We start from the raw sequence: 17,443 nt of genomic DNA on the forward strand, positions 1-17,443 counted from the left end.
AACAACTTCGCGTCCCCCCGCCTCTCCCCGCTGCCCCCGCCGGGCGGCCGTGCCTGCGCCGCCCTCCTCCTCCTCCTCCTCCTCCCTCTTCCCCCTCCCGCCCCGCTCCCCCGGGTGGTCCCCGGCTCCGGGGCAGGGTGCGCGGGCCCCGCGCCGGACCGGGCCGGGGGAGCGGCTCCTCCGCGCCGCCAAGGGAGCGCAGCTCCGCTCGCCTCCTCTCCTCCCCGGCATGATGGCGTCCCTCCGGCAGCCCGGGGGAGACCCGGGGCCGCTTCCCCGCCGGCCGTTCCCGGCTCGAAGTTTGTGGGTAGGTGCCGCGTCGGGCCCGGCGGGAGGGAGAGCCCTTCCCCGTCGGGCAGCCGCCCTCCTCCTCGGCGAAGCCTCTGCCGGGGCTGCGCCGCAGCCGCCGCCCGCTCCCGGCCCCATTGTGCGCCCCGCGGGGGTCGCGGCGCACCCCGGGCAGACGGGGCAAGTGCCCTCCTTTGTTTTTGCGGGGGAAAAGCCCTTCGCCTCCTGCCTCGCCCGATCCGTGTCCCTGTCCGTTTAATGCTTCCCCCCCTCCTTTCTTTCTGCAGCCCCCCTCCCCTCCTTTTTTTTTTCTTTCTTTAGTGACAAATCTGTGCTTAGAGGTCAAGGAAAGTTCACTTAATTTTTTTTCTCCTCCCTGGTAGAAGGCTTGGATGCATGAGATTTTCCCCTCCTCGATGTAGTTTCTTCATATACTCGGGTTCTACAGCCAAATAATCTTATCCTGAATATAGATCTTTAAAGCTTATTAAAATTTACTGGTGTGGAAATATTCAGTCATGCATTTGAGAGGATCTGGGCCAAATCCTGACTTTTTTTTTTTTTTTTTTTGTAAACTGAAGTCAGTGGGAGTTCTGACTGAGGAAGGGTTGCTGTGCTTGCTCTTTTGTTAGTAGATCGATCTGAAGAAGATATGTGGTCTGACCTTACAGTTTGCTTTTACGGTATCTGAATAATTAGAGCTTATTCCAAAAAATAATAATTTTTTTGGTGTATTTCAGGGAAAAATGTTGCTCACTGCATGTAAAAAAGGTAACAGTTTTATTTGGGGAAGGAGAAGTACTGTTAGATCCAGGTGGGGAGGAGTAAAAGCAGATGTGTATTTCAGATAGAAGCAAATGGAAAAGATCATTGCGTGAAACATGTCAGTGTTTAATGGATGTCAGTGTTTAAAGATATGGTGTCTTGAAACTAACATGCCTAGGAAAAAGCTGTATTTCAAACATGTCATAGCTGATAGTTCCAATCTCTTTTGCACACAGGGGAGAAGTCAAAAAGAGAAAACTTTGTTTAATTTTTTTCCCCTAATAGTTATATGTGTTTTTAAGCAGCAGTCAAGGATAAGGCTGAAAACGGAAGCTAACCCAGCCCAGAGAGACCACTTTTCTTTGCAGGCCAGTGTCTGTAATTCTGCTAGCCTTCATGTGGCTCACTGTCTGCACCTTGTCCTGTCAAACAACAGGAGCAAATCATCTGAGGGAACCTGAGGTGTTAATGTTGACTTAATTTTTTCTTTTACTTGTCAGTAATTACTCTGCTGAATAATGGGAGATGAGTTTGTTAGTTGCAACTGATGAATACTCATTTTATTTTTCCATTGAACCAGAAAGCAGTGCTACAAAGCTTTTTAGAGGTTCTCATTAGATTTTAGTGCAAGTTTTGCATCCTCACTTCTTTACAGTGCCTGGAAGAGCATCAGTATGAAAATGGACGATATCTAGCCCTTTTTGAAGTTCTTGCTCTGGTCTTAGGGATGAAATCTTGCATTTTACTTCAGACTGTAAGTAGGTGCTTGAGAGAAATTTCCCTTGATTTGGGTGATCCAGAAGCCTTCCACAGCTACCGGAGAGGATCAGTTCAAGGCACGATCAGGTTACCCAAAGGGTAGGGATTTGTCCTTGTTTCGGTTTTGACCCCATCAACCATTGGGTATGTAATCAAATACGTTTTTTCCTACTCTGTCCTGTTCAACTTGCCTTTTTGTGTACCCTTGAAGATGTGATGATCCAATACATTTGAGAAAAGTGACTGAATAAACAGATGGAGATCCTTCTGTTTCTGTATAAATATTAACTATCAAATGTTTGAAAGCTGATGAGTTTAGTGTTTGCTTTTCCTCTGTAGTTTGAACACAAAGTAAAAGAGTTGAATGTAAAGAAAAGCAATACAAAGGTTAATAAAAGTGCTGCTTGTGTTTCTGAATACTGGGAAATTATTCAGATTAAATGATGAGTTTCGTTGCTTGGTATAAAGATTTAAATTTAAAAAATGAAGGGGTTGTGGCTTTTTGTGTGTGGTTTTTTTTTTTTTTTAAATTGAAGCATGAACACAGTGAATATTACGTATAGCCAGTGTGCTGCTCTATGAAGCCCAAGTTGTGTGTGAAAAATAAAAGCTCATTTGAGTAGTCTTACAAGCCTAATGGAGGCATCATCTCAGCTTTATAAATAATGTAAGTTGTGTATAATGTGGAGTCCCCAGAGACTGCAGAGAAAGCATCATTACCAGCCTCTTCAACCTGCTGGAGATCTTAAATTGATTTACAGCACTGAACTGGTGCAAAATGATACATCAGGATGACACAGGGTCAACCTGTAAAAGTCTATGATGTGAGCCCGTTACTTCAGTCATCATAATTAAACCATATTATGAGGGCAGCAAAGCAAGTGTCTGTGACATGTCCCATTGTGCTTCAGATATGGGTGGTTTAAGAATCAAATAAAGGGAGCACCGTGCTTATTATTTAAGTTATGCGAAGACTAGTTGAAATTAAAGCTTGTGGCCCTGTGAAGAATAAATGCTGAACCAATTTAGGTTGACTCTTAACCTCTTTCTTGCAGTCATTAGCAACTGAAATAGATGAAGGCATGTGCAGCTTGGAGGTGTGTGTGAGGGGAAGTGGCTGTGAGTGAGTGTCTCTGAATTTTATATATCCTTTCTCAAGCCTCAAAATCAGCTAGACTTTACCTGCAGACTGTGCTATCAGATATCAAAGGGACAAACAGGCAAACAAGCTAATTGTTTGGGGTTTTTTCCCTAGTATTTTTATCCTGCTAAAGTTTGTAAATGCCTGTTGAAATGTTCCTGCAGATCTGAGTTCTTGTACAAGACAGAGCATCTTAGTCATATCTTGAACTATATGACCAAACTTATTTTAGAACAGAGACTGTAATTTTGAATATGGGTTGGCATAGGTCACTTTACTTTTCTTAGTGAAGGCAACTGTGGTTTCAGATTTGCTCTAAGTAGCTTAGAAAGTAGCATGCCACAGATTGTAAAATGTTTATTATATACTAAACATCTTGGCTCTTGCTGATTCTGCGCATAAAATCATTATGAAGTGTTTTGGGAAAATCCTGCTAAAACTCCTTTTTCTTCTTCCTTCTAGTCAGTGTGCTGCTTGGTGATTTGAGGGTTTTGCATGTATTAGTGGTTAAACCAAGTCTTCAGACCTGAATTCATGTGAACTCTGCACTACATCTCCTGAGCTTCTCCCAGCCAAGAAACAAACATCTCTTCATTTTAGTCATAAATGTAACTAAAAAAATGATTTTGAGGGATACAAGAGAAACAGAGAAAATAAATGGTCACCAGTAGTGAGAGATCTGTTAGTCTCCAGGTTCAGTTGCATCTCAACTGCATGTGCTTTAGCTAAGGTGCTTTGAGCGGCAGACAAAAGAATTAAAGCTCGCTTTTGGGTGCAGTGTCTTATAAAATGTGGATATGGAGCTCTCTTCTGCTGTGTCAGTGCAGATGAATAAATGAAACTACCTAACCGAAGGGAGAGCCATAAAAACTGTGAAAATGAAAATCAGATTTCACAAATTGCTTTACGTGTAATGAAGTGATTCTACTAATGTTTTTTTGTTGGGTTTGGTTTCTGAAATTTCTGGTTTAGGTTTTGATGACAGACTCTCACAGTTGTGCTTTCAGAGTGGGGAAAGGTCTGTTCTGCCCATAAAAACCTCACTTGTTTCCCTCTAGTAGCTGCAGACTAGTATTCTTCCACTAGCCTTTCTTTTGTGTATAGCAGTGTCTCAAAAAATTGAATGCATACAAGTCTTAATAAAGATGATATGCAGTTCCTAGAAGTTTACTTTTGAAGTTCACTGAATAGAAAATTCAAGTTTAAAATATAAATAACAAATTGGCAAGCGTGGCTTGAAATGCTGGTGAGTTAGTCTCATCTACACAGGCATCTGGCACTTCTAGCTATTTTGCTCAAGCTACGATGGGGTAACTTTAGAACAGCATAGAGGATTTTTGTTATAACAGTAGCTTTCACTTGGGATGGGAAAGAAGTTACTTCAAATTGATGCTTTTTAATTGATAGAGTTGTATCCCTGCAGGCTGTTGTATAACTGTTTCCCTTAGAATGTTGCTATTCTTCAAGGTTCAGAATAACCAGAGAAAATGTTAGATTGGGCCTTTTGTGAAGGGCTTTGCGGAGCTTGGATTCAGGGGTGAGGAGAAGGACACTCTTGGCTGCTAACAGCTGCCACAAGATCCCTATCCTCCTCCTCCTCGGACAAATGTTAATTTGCATTACAGAAGCTTTTTGGGTTTGTGTGTATTTGAGTGGGGGACGTCTTTTTTTTTTAACAGGATAGAGAAGTCAAACATTTCATAAAATAAACAGGCTAATTTCAAGGAATGTAAACCATTTTCCAGAACGAACACGGATCGTACAGGATCTCTCCCTGCTTCAGTTTTACGCCTGCATGTGTTGGCTTTGGAAGTGTCTCATAGTTGAATAGGAACAAAGATTGAACACACTACTTCTCATTAGGCTGTGTGAGGTCAAGTATTTGGTGCACGTAAGGCTGAACTCTGCTGAGTTGTATAGATGGGTCCTTTTTATTTTTGGGAGGGAGAAAGGATGTGTATCAGGTACAGCGGCACTGGGATTGCTAGGGTGGAAGTGTTGCGCAGCTGTGTGACCACAGTGCTGCCCCCTGATAGTGGTACTGTGTGTGACACAGCTGCTGGGTTGACCCATCATTAAATTACGAAGGGTTTTCTACAAGTACGGATTCCTTTACTAAGTTGTACTCTTCTTGTGAGTGCTGTGTCTTGGGAGACTGTGTAAAAGCTGAGTTTCGATTGAGAGTTGAAGCATTTTTTTTTCCTCTAGACTTGCCAATGCAGAGAACTTGACCAGTACAGCTATTCTGGACACTTGCACAATTCAGCCATTCTAACCTAGCTCTGTAATTGTTCTGGACTATATGTCATTTTTATTTCAGTGTGGGGTATCCACTCACGAGAGTGATATTAGAATAGATGTCACCCAGTCTTTCTCATTTTGTTCTTCCCCCACCCTTTCCCTAGCATGCATAGGCGAAGTCTGGAGTACAAGGAGGAAAACAAATTATTTTTAAACATGCCTTTATATAAGTCATTATATTTAGGCACTGTTCAAAGTGGTATCATCCAAAGGCAACTATTATGTTGACTTGGCATGTAAGCAAATCATTAATGTGGTTCACCAGTGATTTCTGAAGCATTATTTCATATTTCTGTGCTTATAAAGGGAACGCTTTTCCCAACATGGCAGCAGATGAGACTGTCTGAATAAGTCAGTATAGACAGTCTGAATTATAGCACTTAATGGTATTCAGAAGTATTTAACTTGCAAGTTTTTGTGATTAAAATCATTAAAATGCCAATCCACATCAAAGTGATCTGTGGACTATCAATCCAGTATTGGGTAACTTGGAAATAAGATACCCATTAAAATTTTTTTACAATGCTAAAGTGATGATAGACAGAATCGTGAGAGTTTTCACTGTCTCCTTGCTTCTGTCCCCAGCATGGGTGTAAGAATCACGTCTGCCCTCCAGCTTCGACTGATGAACCTTCTTTCAGTAAACGGAACTATCGTTAGAGGGCAAGCTGAAAATGTATCCTCTTAATACAGATTTTGTGCATGAGTAGAAGTTGGATTTCAGGATTTACAGTGTTACAGAGTTTCTGCTACAGAGGTTGCAAGACTAATGTACGTGTTTAAAAACTTGTCTAACTAGATGAAAGCAAAAAAGCATGTGTGTGCACAGAACTAACACTTAGGTAGCAGGTCAAAAAGTTTTTCATGAATTCTGAGAATCCTTTATGTTCAGATTGCTTGGGGCATGCAGTGACCATAGTTGATCATACCTTTGCTTGCTTTTCTTCCTCACTTTTTGTTCAATATTGGGAATTAGTATCTCATTCTTTTGTGTTTATATGAAAGACTGATTTACTGATGATATTTTTCTTATAAATAATTTCAGACTTCTGATTTCAAGCATTTTAAGGCATTGACAATAATAGCGTGATGAAACCAGGGCATGAGACTTAAAGATACCTTATTCTTAACGTTGGTATATGTGTAAAGTTATTCACACTTGATAGGTATGCTGAATGTGCGTGTGCACATATGAATGCCTAAACTAACGTTCACTGCTGTTAACAGTTGAATTATTTGGATCAGATAAAGGTAGACTAAACTTATATATAGTTGTAAATTTATCAAGGTCGTGTATGTAATAAGTATTTATATATAAATGCTTAAATGCTTAAAAGCATAAAATCAGTTTTGGATAAAGATGAAGTAAATAACTGGAGAATCATGTTGCAACAAATTGTGGCTTCCACGTAAGTATGTTTCTGAGGGTGATAGGAGGAGGAAACATCTGCTGTTTGGTCAGATGCTGTTAATGAGTTGCATATTTTTCTTTATTCTACCAATACATTTCACCTTTGTATCTGTTAGGTTTCATTTGAATATTGACCTGGGAGGAATTGATGCAATGTCCTTGCTGTCTTGCATTTCTCTTGCTGGTAAGGACTCACATTCAGCTGGTATGTTGAGGGACAGAATATGTGGCTTGTAACTAGCTGTATTTCCTGAGGCAGCGGAAAGAGGGCTCTCAAATTTTCTCCAAGACAAATTTGGAAGTGTGTGCGTGTGAGAGAAGGTGGAAGGTGGTGTGGAACTGACATAATCTGCTGTTTCACTTGATAGTTTAATTCTCTGTGGTGTCCCTGTAAGTTATAAAGAAGAATAGCAAAAGTGCACGGATTGGTTTTTTAGTTGTTTTTAAACTCTCTGTCCTTCTTTTCTTTCTAGCCCTCCTAAGATGTTGCAAAACAAAATCTGCTAGTGTTTTGGTAGGGTAAAAACATTGGCAGAACACCTTTGCTCAGTGCTGGCCAGTTGTCTGTCTTTTTTTCCAAGGGTTTCTGAGCTGTGTTGCATGAAACAAGGAAGTTACTTTGCAGTTAGGCCACTAGTACCTGCTTAGGAGTATGGATTCTGCTCACAGGTTACTAAAACTGGCTCATCAATAAAACACAGTTCTGTTTGATGAAAGGTCTTTCTCTTGATATCTAAATGCTCCGTTGTGAAATTTGACATATTTTTACCACGTTTGTGGTTTCTTGACTGAAATCTACTTTGGGGAAGGCAGATTTGGTTTGGTTTTATTTTAACCTAGGGAGGACTTTTTCTTTTCAGGTTAGTACAACTACAGGTTCTCTGATGATGGATTTTTTTTCTGTTGGCCTTACTCCATGTGTATTAAAATAAGTCAATCCATCTTGCCTTTGCAGATAGGCTGGGAGACAAACAGTCTGTGAACATGACAAGGGTTAGTCACGGTTGCTTAAGGTATGTGGTGCTATAGTGATGCGCATGGTATGGGAACCTCGGTAGATTGGAATCTTTCAGTAGCCCACAAGCAGTGAAAAAAGGGGTGGAAAAGTGGCTTCTTACCAGGGCTGTATGCGAAGCAAGGTGGCAGCGATGAGGACAAACGACTTGCATTTTAATGGAATGGAGCCATACATGAAGCCAAACTTCAAGGGTACAAGCAGTGAAGGAAGGATGAGTGAGGCAACTCAGAAGACTTCAGGATGCTTTCAAAATCTTCTATAAGTTGTGTAAAATTTTCTCATAATGGTTTTCTCTGCTTTGCCTTCTGCTCTCCCTGGTTTGTATTTGAAATTCTTAAAAGAAGTACAGTAAGGTAGGTCACAGGCCATTTTAAATATGCCTTGGTGAAGTGGTCAAAATCAGGAAAACAAAGTGATCTGACTGAGATTTTCATCATAATTCATGAGAGTCTATTCCTAGTAGAATTCTGGACAAACCTTCTATCCTCTCTTGAAATGTGTGTGTTGATTAATATTACTGAACCCATTGAGTTTGACTTCCTGGTGAAAATGCCATATTACTTTAAAAAGCACTTCTCTTGTGACTCTGCCTATACATGGCAAATAGAGCTCAGTCCCTGCCTCTATCTACTAGCACTTGATATGATTTTGTATTTGTGTCGAGGCAAGCAGAGTTCTATCCAGTTTTCTGAACAAATTGTTTTTCTGATGTGGACCAAATACTTGTTTTCAAATGATTTATCAGGTGGTTGTTTTGAGAACTTCACAGGGTGGTTGAGATTGGAAGGAACCTCTGGATGTCATCTGGTCCAACCCCCTACCCAAGCAGGGCCACCTGCGTTGCCCAGGACCGTGTCCAGATAGCTTCTTTCTTTCCAATTGTATGACAACAGCATTATTGTTTTGTCCAACAGCGATGAAAGTAGATTTGAAATTTACCTAGACCTTCTCATAGACCTGACAACATGTACGTGATGCCTTAGGGATTGTTAAATGCATAATGTGGTTACACTGGTTTAATTTCAAATGTGTAGTCTTTCAGGAATCTCGAACACATCTAAAGTTTGTGCTTCCGTTGCACAGGGAGGGAAGGGGGAAATGAGGGAGACAGAGACTCAGCCCATGTGGATTTACTGAGGTGTCACCATGAATCTCCAATGTTCAGGACCAGAGTTTAACTCCCTTCACACACAGTCTCTTGGTCTTTCCTCTTGTTGTCAGACACTTCTGCCTTTTTGTTGCTGAGGAGATAGACAGATAAAACAGACATTGGTTATGTCTCCAACCCTGTTCTGCTAATTATCAGGGGAATGCAGTGATGAATTATACTATTTTGAAAAATGTGAATTTTGACCTTGCTGAATGTCTCGGAAAACCTGGCTTACATATAGGTTGCCATCTCGGCTATTACAGTTTCCTGTTTTGCATTTTTGCCCGCTGCTGGCTTTACAGTCTGGCATACTTAATAACAGGCCCTTTATTATCCATGCTAGCTAGTGTCAGTGTTAAGTGCTTCCACTTGGATGTAGTAGCCAAAGCAAAAGTCTTTGTCTTTATTAACTGAAAAACTTAAGATAACATAATTATAGTTTCTGTAATGTGTCGTATTAGATTTCATCTGGAAAATATTTTACAAATGCTCTCAGCTTAAAAATCTGTAGCGTGTAGTATTTTTGAACAGATGGATATGAAATCACTCTTCTTTTTTCTGAAGTTTGCTGTCTAGTTACCTAGACCAGAAGACAGTGGTAACAGAGGGGCACTGAAGTGCTTGTTAGAGCATTTGGTTATTCAGAACCAGCCAGGGCAGAGCTCTTTGCTCTGGGGATGAGATGACGTTTTGCAAATCAACTGAAGTACTCATGTCTGAATGTGAGCTAACCGTTGTCCTGGATATCATTTAAAATTAGGGGGGTGGCAGCTCCACAAGATGAAGAGAACTCTTTAACAGTTTCGCTCCTCTCAACCCCAGCCACAGATTTCTTTGCGTGTGCTGGCTGGGTGACTTTGGTGCTCCTCCTGCTCTAAGGTGATCCAGCCATTCTGCAGAACACTTTTTTTTTTTTTGTTCTTGTTTTTGCCAGGTTAGGAAGGTGAATTGGCTCACAGACTGTAAGCAGGGGGGAAATTATGTTGGAGTACCAAAGCTGGCACAAGGGAGTAAAGGGAAACCTTTTCTCTTTGGGTGGGAGCAAGCTGTTAGAGCTGCTCATCTGCTTGTGGACCTGTGACCTTGCTGGCCCAAGGCAGCTGTTGGAGGTAGCTAGTTATAAATGAGTACTATACTACTCCCAGATGAAGACTTCCTTAATATGCTTGCCAAGGAAAGTCTAATTTACAGGGTTTTTTCCCAGATACTTATGTTGGTGATTAGCATGGTGAGGTTAGACTGCCAACAGTTACGTCAGTCACAAAGCCCCAGTGTAGTTACATTGGCAGCAAAACGACAAGGATTAATGATACGGCGTATTTTATGGGGGGTGAGGGAGGATGGACGGGGAGGAACACTTAAACAAGCTTTTCTGGTCAAGTGCTGTTTTGCTGGTATAAACTGCAAGCGATATTAGAAATGTTTTTCTAGTTTAATGCAACCGTATGAGCAGAGCACATCTAGTGCACGTTCTGTGTGAGATAGGACGAATGTTTTTCCTTGTGGGGAAAAGAATGTCCTTCAAATTTAACTTCTTAGTAGTAGAAACTTTCTTTTCCTCTTTAGAGGATGAAATAACTTGAAACAACTGGCAGACCAGGTACTGTTAGCAGCATTATCAAAAAACTAGAGAAAAGCTAAATATTAAATCCATTAAAAACTCTTCTGTGAAAGCAGGCTGGTGTTACCAGAAACCACTGCTGGTGAAGACAATTAGGGCACCTGTAGGTGATACGTGCTGTAAGCCAATGCACTGCTTGTAGCTTTGCTGGGTTCTGCACCACTGCATAAGTCACTTTGAAATACTTTGGCTTTCAATCCACTTTTCTCAAAAGAAATTTAGAAAGCACTTGTTTTAATGGCATATGGTAAATGTGTTTAAAACCCCTTACTTCTTCTTGTTACTGCTAGCTATTTAACATCTTCAAACATTGCATCTTTGTAATATATTTCTTAACTTCAAGGAATTAGACTGTCTACAAACTTAAAATACAAACTTCAGGTATTTTCCATAGCAGCAGTGCTGGAGTGAGGTTCTTGCTGAATTCCCTTGTAGCCCTCTGCTATGTCAAGGAACTATCCAGACCCTTGGGAACCCAACGGATTTTTTTTTTTTTTTTCCCTCTGGCTTAGCTACAGGCTTCTTTGAAATTTTGTTCTGTGTAGGAAACATCACCTAACATAACCGGCATCAACAATATGGGGCTATTGACTATAGTTTACTGGATAACTGTTCCATTTGCCCTTGTCCCCACTAGTTTATCAGCTATGACTCTTGCTCGTGGTTAGACCCGATGCATCTCTTGTGGTTTGTGAACTGGGAGCAGCTGAGAACTGGGAGCACTGGTGGCAGGCTGCTTTGGCTGAAGTCTCGTATTTCTGAATGTATGCAGGTTTCCCTCACACCTTTGCCTAGCTTCTTGCCTCCGATGAATTGGGACACAAGGGTTCTCAATCTTCCAGGCCAGCCAGCAGTCAGGGTGATTTGAACCTGAAGGCTTGTTATCTTGGGAACCAGGGAGTACTGGTTTCAGCCCCAGAATTAAAGGCATCTAGATTGTCAGATTAAATACAAGGAGTGTGAAATCTTTGGGTGCTCTTTTTGTGCACTAGCTCTCAGCCGAGAAGTAAGTAATCTTGGAAAGCTGCAAGTCTTGGAATTTCATCCTTGCAGCCTCACTTTGCGATGTATTTGGGGCTTGGAGTCCTTCTGTCCTCTGTACTAGGACAGCTATGGCTGTTTGTTCGGTAGCAGGCAGCAGTGGAAAATTTGGGAAGCATTATGGCTATTTTAGCTAGCCTGCTGCTGACCCGCAGAGCATGTGGTGTTCGGGAAATACTGTGCTTTGGTGTCTCAGCTGTAAGGTTGCAATGCTGCAACTTTGCAAAACCTGAATTTTGAAACTTTTAACTGGTCTTGGAAAATCATGGTGGAATGAATAATAAGTTGCCTTAATTCCATATGCAGAATCATATAGGCTCTGTTAATAAGAAAAGCTTACCGATGCAGAAAGGGTACTGAGTAATTCTTTATGTGGCTTGATTCCTCTTCCAAAATCATAAAAAGCTTACAGATAACCAAGGGATCAGATAGATAGATTACAGCCATTTTCTCGTGTTGTAAAACTTCCGTATTCCCGGTAAGCAATGTAGGAGGATATCTCCCACTTCCTTTCAAGCTATGTGGTTGCCAAGTGCTCTATGAACTATCAGTTCCTATCTGTGGGTTGAGGCCTTTGTACAAAACCCTCCAAAGCCTTGATCTCAGGAATACGAGAAAACAGTTTGACGTGAGATTCTGCAGATGTTCTGGCGAAGGGCTGTGACGGCTGCTTTTGCCTCACCCCGCAGTTTTTTGAGTCTCTCTGAATCCTCACGTACAGGGGTGCACTTTCAGAAGGCAGAAGCTATGTCGGCAACTTCTGGGTCTGTGCTCGGCCATCCCCCGTCAGCAGTGGTTAGGAGGCACTTTCGCTGGCTGCGATGAGTGCGGTAGCGCTGACACGTGCCCCGGTCTCAGCCCCAGTGCCTTTGCCCTCTGGCCCCTTGCTGCAGTGGTCATCGGCTCTTGCTCAGGGCAAGCTGCCTCTGGCCCAGTGACTTACTGCCTTCTTCCTCCGTGGCGTGGAGGTGTTGCTTGGGGTAATGACACGTGCTCTCATGGAGCTGTCTTGGTGCCGTCCTGCCAGAAAACTTTCTGTGCTGGTGGTCACCCCGCCAGCTTTCTTTCTCTAATACTTGCCTCTCGATCATAGTCTTAGAGTCTTGTTCTCCACTTGTTAGGAGGAGAAGCTAAGGCTTGACGTGAGGAAGTGGTTTGCCCAAAGGAAATGGGAGCTGTGTGTCCTGAGCAGCAGCCCAGCACTTTCTGTGGCAGTACTTCTGCCGACAAGTTTTACAGGCTTAGGTATGGCAGGAAAAAATGGCACTGATAGCCAATTCAGTTGCAGTCAGTAGACTTCTTTGGATTAAAACACTCCTGAGAATGGAGCTTTTAGACTTTATTGATGAACCGACTGTCATCTGGAAGGTTGTTGGCCTCCAACCACAATAACATGTGATACCTGTTTTGTTCCAAGTGTGCCTGGCGGTTCAGGGGAAGGCTAGTTCTCCTAATGCCTGGTCTTCACTTGAACCAAGAATTGTTCCTTTGGTTCCGTAGAGTAATTGTCTGGATGAAAACATCTGCAAAAGTCCAGTCCTGGTTTTCAGAAGGCCACTAATGGCATGCCGTAATTAAACAATGTTTCATTGGATGGTAGAAATCTGGCAAATCTTGATGTTTGTTTCTGGGTTGTATAAACTTGGCTTGGAAAGCTGTATCATCTCTAAACACTTTCTCTGTCCAGAATGGTAGTTGTGAATTGCAGGACACTTCACGAAATTTAACGTAGATCTTTTGCTCTGCCTTTTGACATTTTAAAGACATGATGAAGATATAGTGCTTTAAAGGTCATCTAAAGGCAAAAAATACCTCCTTAGTTTTTGCAAATGAGGCAAAAAAGAGGAAACCTAGAGGAGTACTTCTTTAAAAGTAAAGCGTGCATCTCATGAAATGCATTGAAATGCCTTCAATATTGGCAAACTGAAGAGGCTGTTCTTATTTCAAGTGTATAAATGGTTGGTGGGGGACTAATCTGTAAAAGATTGATTTATTAATTCATTTTAATTACATTCCTTTTTTGGTTTAATTTTCATCAGTTTATTCCGCTTTGCTGATGCTTGACCTAATAATGCTTTTATTAGTGAATAAGTAATTTTTCTTTCTCAGTTTTTGTTGTCTCTTGCTTTGGTGAAACATTCTGCTTTAAAGCTGGGGATCTTGAGCTGTAGTTTAACATCTTTACTTAATCTCTGATAAATGAGGTCTGGGTCACAGTCTTCAGAAGTGGTTTTATGCAGCTGATGTAACTGTATTTGTGCATGCTCTTGGTAAAATGAATCATTTGTAGGAGCCGTGGCTTGCATAAGCTGAGCATAACTGGAGTGCATTTGGTGAGGTTCCCTCCTTAAAAATACCCTGTTGTAGCACTACTGTGTCTGAGGCTGACAGACCACTTTCTGAATCCATGCAGTCCATGCTAGGCTGTGCCGTTCTGTGAAGGCAAAACACATCTTGCATTTTGTGAGCTTTAATCAAAAAATTTTGATGCCTGAGTGGTGATGGGCATTTTTCTTTTGGTTTTTAAAGGTTTTCCTTTATGCTGCAAATGTATGTTTTAACTGCTTTTTAAAGAAAAAAAAATAAATCCCTGAAAGTGACATGTAAGTAAATTTTCCCCATCTCACCTGTGAAGGAAGTTCCTCCCGCCCTGTTCTGATGAATTGGAGGGAAACGCTTTTTTCAGCTGAGAAAAAGAAATAAAATTCCGTGCCCTTCCCAAAGGAGGAATCCAACAATTGGACAAGTGGCGTGGGACCATGTGTTGGTTTGTAAAAGGATATAGTTTGTAAAGATGTTTCCTTTGATGCCTGTGATGAATATGGATGTGTTTCCGTTGGAAAGGGTTTTGATTAAATTATGCAATTAGAGCTGACCAGACAGATCTAAATATAGGAAGAGGTTTCAGTTATCCTGCCTTTGTGTGTATTAACACACCCACACAGATGTGTGTTTGTTATTGTTGTAAACAACACCTGTTTTCTAAAGACAGTTCAAAAAGTCAGGAAAGGGAATGGCCTTTGTGGAAAAAGGGAGTTATACAGGAGTTTTATGATGAAAGGGGAAAAAAACCCGCTGTTTTCCCCAGCTTTTTGACCTTTTAGAAAAGGACTTCCAACTTTAATAGCTAGACTAGTCATGGCATCTTTGTGGATATCCCGTGTGCACAAAGCCAGAGCCACTGCTCCAAACTGGTCTATACGTTGTTCTGCATTTTTCAGGACTTGGCCTGTGTCATCTAATGATGCTGACTGAGATCTTTGCCTGCTCCTGTACTCCTGAGTGCTCCTAGTGCCTGGTGGGACAGTGTGTGGAGTTTAAATACCCCACAGCACAAGTGAAGTGGATAAACCCACCCCAAAGATGCACAATGAAGTACCCACTGTGATGGCTGGTAATTCATTCTGTCTCTTGACAGCTCTTTGGATAATTTTTCCTTTTGAATGTTTTGTCTTCATTTGAGGATTTTTTTAAGAGGCCTTCAGCTTGGAGTGAGTGTGAAAAATGAAGAGTCTTGTCCTTCACAGCATTTAGAAAAAAACCACCTCATGAACACCATTCTGGCAAGTTTTGTGGTTAACAGCATTGTATTCATCTTATAGGTTACTTTAGTGATGTTCATAGTTTTGTAATCCCATCTGTGCCAGAGTTTTGACTGAATCATCAAATAACAGTTCCTTCCTGACTTCAGTTAAAATATTAAGTTGCGGTTTTAGAAATAATCTCTGATAATGCATCCGATTCAGTCCAACTGCTTGCCGACACCAGAAGGGATTTGTCCACACCTGGTTGTATGTTTTGACGTGTCCTGTGTACTAGCTCTGGTGTGCACCAGGCTTCTCCAGCTTCTTGACCAAGTAACTTGGCAAATGTGGTGTTAGTTTTTTTTCTGTAGTCTTGGCAAGTCAAATCAGCATGGCGAGGAGACGAGCAGGCACTAAAGGAAGGCTGGCAGTTTGTGACTTCATGGAGTCTCATGTGCATCTGAACACAGGAATAAGTAAAATTGAGCAGTGCAAGCTAGAAATATAGCATTGTTTCTCAACTGGTTAAAACCGCACGGTTTGAGGATCTGGTGGTCATTTAAGAGGCTGTAGGTGTTAATGTTTCTTGTAAACAGGGAGGAGCTGTGCTTTAATGAGGGTGTAGATAAGCCCCTTGCAAGATGTAGTGTTAAAATTTGTTTTCAGGAGTACAGTTTTTAATACATCAAAACAGTTGCAAAGGCATTGGGAAGAAGTGTTCTTAATCAGAAAAAGGGCAGATTTGATTGTTGATGCATCGCTGTTAAAATTGGGAAAGCACCTTTGCGGTGTTTTTTAGCTTTTCTCACAATTATGTGTTGGCTTACAAAGACTTTTATGCCTTTTTAGTTGGATTGTAACACAGGATTCAGTTTCTAATGTACATGGAAACTGGGTATTTTCTGTGGAGAAGCAACAGTGAAGTTATTATGAGTCTTTCAAATCTAGTAACTTAAGTTTGAGTAGGCAAAGTACAAATTCAGAAAACCTTAAGAATTTTCTATTGTTTTACTCTTGTAATTGTGATAATTGAGACCTCAAGGGCAAGGATCAGTGCCTTGCCTGCCAGAAGCTGAGTGGGTAGGCAAGTGGAGGAAAATCTGTGGTTCATTGTGGAAACTGGCCGGACACTGTGTACTTGGTTTGAACTGTGGTGAGCATTGGGAAGGAGCTGGCAGATGTTGATAGTATAAGGTTTTTTCTTCATGCTCTGGAGTAACTGAGCAGTGGGGGGTTTGTTGTTTGGGTCACTGTTTCCCTCTTCCCCTCCATCTGTAAAGCATACGTTGGCCCTACTGTCTCATTTTGAGCGAGTGGTGAATCTGCTCTTCGGTGGTCAGGTCACGCTCAGAACTCATGGACTTGATTTGGCTTATCAAATAAGTTAGAAGTTGTGCAAATCCTTCTTCTAAAGGCAAATATTCCTGCCCTGTTGAGAACAGCTAGGTATTTCTAACAAACTGTATGGGCTGCTGTTACAGTTAGCTGGGGTGCAGTCAGCACCTGCTCTACACATGACAGTCTTTGCTGTCCTACCATCTGCTGAACTAAAGGGTGCACGCAGGTATCTGAAAGGATTTTTCCTGTTGGCTGAACAATGATAAATGGGAGGTTTTCTTGGAAGGTCAATCCCTCAGCCAAATAGCGTGAGCAGTGGTCCTAGAGGAGATTTCTCGGGCCGGGTGCTTTGATCTGTCTCTCATCATCCAAGACAGAGGCTACTTTGCAGAACAGGCTGGAAGTATCCTCCTTGCCCTTGCTGGGCATAAGTAAAGGCGTCTAACGCAGTGTGAGGGGAAAAAACTACCTGTTGCTGTTAAGTATGTTGAAGCATTTTCAGCACCAGCGTGCTCCCTCCTTCCCCGAACACTTAATGCATATAATGTATGTATCACATATTGATACCTATCAATATGATATGTAGCAGAAGTTAACATATGATTGCATTTTTAGGTGTTGTTTTGAATTTTTTCTGCCATGCCAAGAAGACATATAAGAGTTAATTTTTTTTTCTTGGTTCTCCTTATCCTTTTCAGAAATACAAGGGAAGCCAAGTCAGGTTCTGTATAAACTCTCTAATGAGTTTTACAGCACTTCGAAATGAAATTTGCTTTCTTTTTGTATGTGTATTGTAATGCCACTGAGGCTTCTACCAGGTTTCCATGCATTTTTCCAAGATGAGCAAGATCTGATCTTCTACCATAAGAAGGTGCAAAGAAAGAGCTCTTTGGTTAAAAACAGAGTAATTCAGCAGAAGGATCTTGACTTTTTGTTTTACAAGTCACATTGCTTGAAGAAAGAAATCGAAACTTTTTGCTGCTTGCTCCAAGAATAGGGAGCCAGAGGAAGTTAGTGCACAATCTGCTGTAACACATTCTAGCATTACAGCTGCTTAGACTGCATGCTCTTTAGTAATACATGGGA

The 17,443-nt window shown here is 41.5% G+C and overlaps 1 protein-coding gene across 2 annotated transcripts in view; it reads left to right on the plus strand.

The window, feature by feature from the left end:
* Positions 1-243: 243 nt before the first annotated feature.
* SMAD1 (SMAD family member 1) overlaps positions 244-17,443 on the plus strand; it is a 48,444-nt gene continuing 31,244 nt past the window's right edge. For both annotated transcript variants that reach the window (XR_009484359.1, XM_059827011.1), the window contains exon 1: positions 244-307. The gene's annotated coding sequence lies outside the window, so the exon portion shown is untranslated. The remainder of the gene's footprint in view (positions 308-17,443) is intronic.

Source organism: Gavia stellata, chromosome 19 (assembly GCF_030936135.1).
Source record: "Gavia stellata isolate bGavSte3 chromosome 19, bGavSte3.hap2, whole genome shotgun sequence".
In the NCBI taxonomy this organism is placed as follows: Eukaryota; Metazoa; Chordata; class Aves; order Gaviiformes; family Gaviidae; genus Gavia; species Gavia stellata.